The 3847-nt window shown below is 59.7% G+C and overlaps 1 non-coding gene across 1 annotated transcript; it reads left to right on the forward strand.

Annotated features, from left to right (window-relative positions):
* The first annotated feature begins 1813 nt into the window (after positions 1-1813).
* TRNAA-AGC (transfer RNA alanine (anticodon AGC)) lies at positions 1814-1886 on the forward strand. The gene has a single exon. It is a non-coding gene; the product is annotated as a tRNA-Ala (tRNA).
* Positions 1887-3847: the final 1961 nt, after the last annotated feature.

Here is a 3847-nt window from a genome sequence, read left to right on the forward strand (position 1 = left end):
CCCCCCCAGTCCCCTGGCAGAGTTTCTGCCAGGTGCACAGCCCCATGCTCTGACCCTCCACACAGCCATCCCCTCCACGCACACAGCCCTTCACAGCCCCCCCCAAGCACAGAGCCCTCCACAGCCCCCCCTCAAGCACACAGCCCTTTACAGCCCCCCCCAAGCACAGAGCCCTTCACAGCCCCCCCCTCCACGCACAGAGCCCTCCACAGCCCCCCCTCAAGCACAGAGCCCTCCACAGCCCCCCCTCAAGCACACAGCCCTTTACAGCCCCCCCCAAGCACAGAGCCCTTCACAGCCCCCCCCTCAAGCACACAGCCCTCCACAGCCCCCCCCCAAGCACACAGCCCTCCACAGCCCCCCCTCAAGCACAGAGCCCTTCACAGCCCCCCCCCTCAAGCACAGAGCCCTTCACAGCCCCCCCCTCAAGCACAGAGCCCTCCACAGCCCCCCCCTCAAGCACAGAGCCCTCCACAGCCCCCCCCAAGCACAGAGCCCTCCACAGCCCCCCCTCAAGCACAGAGCCCTTCACAGCCCCCCCCAAGCACAGAGCCCTCCACAGCCCCCCCCCAAGCACAGAGACCTCCACAGCCCCCCCTCAAGCACAGAGACCTCCACAGCCCCCCCTCAAGCACAGAGCCCTTCACAGCCCCCCCCTCAAGCACAGAGCCCTCCACAGCCCCCCCTCAAGCACAGAGCCCTTCACAGCCCCCCCCCCAAGCACAGAGCCCTTCACAGCCCCCCCCCAAGCACAGAGACCTCCACAGCCCCCCCTCAAGCACAGAGACCTCCACAGCCCCCCCTCAAGCACAGAGCCCTTCACAGCCCCCCCCTCAAGCACAGAGCCCTCCACAGCCCCCCCTCAAGCACAGAGCCCTTCACAGCCCCCCCCCCAAGCACAGAGCCCTTCACAGCCCCCCCCCCAAGCACAGAGCCCCTCCACAGCCCCCCCTCAAGCACAGAGCCTTCACAGCCCCCCCTCAAGCACAGAGCCCTTCACAGCCCCCCCCCCAAGCACAGAGCCCTCCACAGCCCCCCCTCAAGCACAGAGCCCTTCACAGCCCCCCCCCAAGCACAGAGCCCTCCACAGCCCCCCCCCAAGCACAGAGCCCTTCACAGCCCCCCTCAAGCACAGAGCCCTCCACAGCCCCCCCCCCCCCCAAGCGCACAGCCCTTAGCAGTCCTTCACCCCCCCAAAACGCTCTCCCGTGCCCCCCAGGCACCCCCTCGCAGGCTCCCCCAGGCCCCCACCCGCGCAGCCCTCGGGACAACCCCCCCTCACCTCCTGCCTTCCCGGCCGGGGGTGCCCCAGACCCACGGCTCTGCAAACCCCCAGGCGCTCCCGGGCAGACAGACCTTTGCAACCCCCCCCCCGCCCGGTGCCCGCGGGCACACCGCTCCCCTCACACCGACCCCCCCGCCCCGGTGCCCGCGGGCACACCGCTCCCCTCACACCGACCCCCCCCCCCCCCGCCGACAGCCCCCTGCACCCCCCGGTGCCCCAGACACACGCCCTTTGCAACCCTCCCCCCCCTCCCGGTGCTTCCCCACGCCGCCCCGTCCCCGAGCGGACCCCGCCGCGCACCTCAAACCTTCTCCCGTCCCGTCCCCCCGCCTCGCGTCCCCTCCGGTCCTCACCGCGGACGGGCGCGAGCTCCCGGCCCCGCCGCGCACCCTCCGCCGCCGAGCCCCAGCCCGCGCGGCCCCGCGCAGGCGCAGTGGGAGCCCCGAGCGGGGACGTGGAAGTACCGGCGCCGCACGGCGTCTCGCGAGAAGAGAATAGAACCGCGCCGGCCGCGGTTTGTGGCAGGGCGGGGAATTAGCTCAAATGGTAGAGCGCTCGCTTAGCATGCGAGAGGTAGCGGGATCGATGCCCGCATTCTCCAGGATTTTTTCCCTTCATCACCTGGGCTGCCAGGCTGCAGGGCGCTGCTTTTATTTACCCCATCCACCAATGTCTTTTGCTTTTTCCTTAAAAATTCCTTAAGTTCTTCTTTGCTTCCTTAAAATTCCGAAAGATACATTTGCTTAACCTGTGGTTAAGGCAAGCAGAGCGCCGGCCGCTGTACGCGCAGCACTGCGAGACGGCCCTTATGCTTTTTCATTTAATATCGGGCAAGGCCCGCAATGGGGAGCAGCACCCACTCCCACCGGTGCATCCCTCGGCAGCTCCGGCCCCAGCCCTCACCCGCTCATCCCATCCGGGAGCCCGAGAGCCCCAGAGGTCCCCTCTCCCGGGAGCCTCCGATAGAGCCGAACCACTCATTTGCCTTCGGTAAATTGGAGAAGGAATCAAAATACCTCAAGAAGGCATTGGTGTACGGTGGTGTTCAAAAAACGCGTGGATGTGGCACTGTGGGACATGGTTGAGTGGGCATGGTGGGGTTGGGTTGATGGTTGGACTTGATGATCTTAACAGGTCTTTTCCAACCGTAGTGATTCTGTGATTTAGTCAAAAAACTGGCAAGATTTCACACCAGTGAATCTATCCAGGTGCAAGGTTCAGGCAAATATTCAAATTCTTCTCATTCTGCTATTATTCTACTGCAACAAGCCACACGGAATAATCAAATGCGGATTTAAAAAACTAAAGGTGTATCATGAAAAAAACCCAACCCCATAGGAATACACTCAGTTGGCTTCTCCATCCCAACCACAAGCTGAACTGGAAACCAAAGGTGGAAAACGACTCCGCGCACTTTCTCCGGTTACACACGTGAGGAAATGATCTTCCGGATGAATTTTGATGGCAAAGAGTGGAATTCAGCTTTCAAGCTGCTGACGGTCCCCAGCCTACACCTGAGCAAACCGCAAAACATCCCATGCCCAGACCTTCGCAGTGGGCCTGGGGTAGGGGCACCCCCGGGCAGAGCACAGGCCCGAGCTGGGGGTACTTGATGAGGGAAGAGATCCGGCTCGGAGCCCACGCTCTTAAATCCCGGGGGGCTTCCCGCCACGTTCATCAGATCCCCAAGCAGGGGACCTGGGGCACGGTGGAAAACATCAGTGGGTACCTTCCAGACTGACCAAATTCTTCTGCAATGTCCTTCCATTAACCCCATCTTCAGAAAGAGTAAGAAGCCTTAATATTACTGGGTCTCCTTTTAAAGAGAATAAACCTGGGGAAACTCTTTTTGTCTGAATAAATCTCACGTGCAGAGATTTTTGCAGAGCAGCACTACTTAGCTATGGTCTTTTTACGCATCTATAGCCATGCCCAAGTCCTGTCTATTTTACTCTTTAACTCCTGCGGGTCTTTGAAAGTTCTTTTAACCCCACTGTCCCCTTCTTTACAGGCAGCACGGATGTTTAAATAAGACAATTCCCAGTTAATTCCCAATAGCCCAAAGAAGAACTGTATCGAAGAGAGGATGCAGTGGCTTTTCAAAGTGATTATTTGGCAGAAATACCCATGAATTCTCATGGGTGGTCTCATGGAGACTAGAGAGAGATGTCTCCACCGGCGGCAGACATCTACTAGTCCTTTCCAGAAAATGGCAACGGTAACATGCAAACTGAAGTCTGAAAACCAGATGAGTTACAGTTGCTGGGGTTTCTTTAGCTGGAAGATTTCATTCTTGCCTTTAAAGCTTTTAGGCTTCTGAGTCCCAGACAAACTCATGAAAAAACCAGCTGTCGCCACAAACGGTCTTCAAAGCTTCGACAAACGATTCGAGTCTTCCCATGCAGCAGGATTTAACAGGAACGTGAAATCCGTCGCAGTCTCCTATTTCATCAGCTGCTACGCAGCCGGCACGAAGAGACTCTCTTGTGAAATACATTTGTGTCGGTGGTCCGGCCCTCTCATTTTCCCCTCTAGCTTTGGCCTCATCTCAGCCCTCAACCA

The sequence above is a fragment of the Gavia stellata genome, chromosome 17 (assembly GCF_030936135.1).
Source record: "Gavia stellata isolate bGavSte3 chromosome 17, bGavSte3.hap2, whole genome shotgun sequence".
Lineage (NCBI taxonomy): Eukaryota > Metazoa > Chordata > Aves > Gaviiformes > Gaviidae > Gavia > Gavia stellata.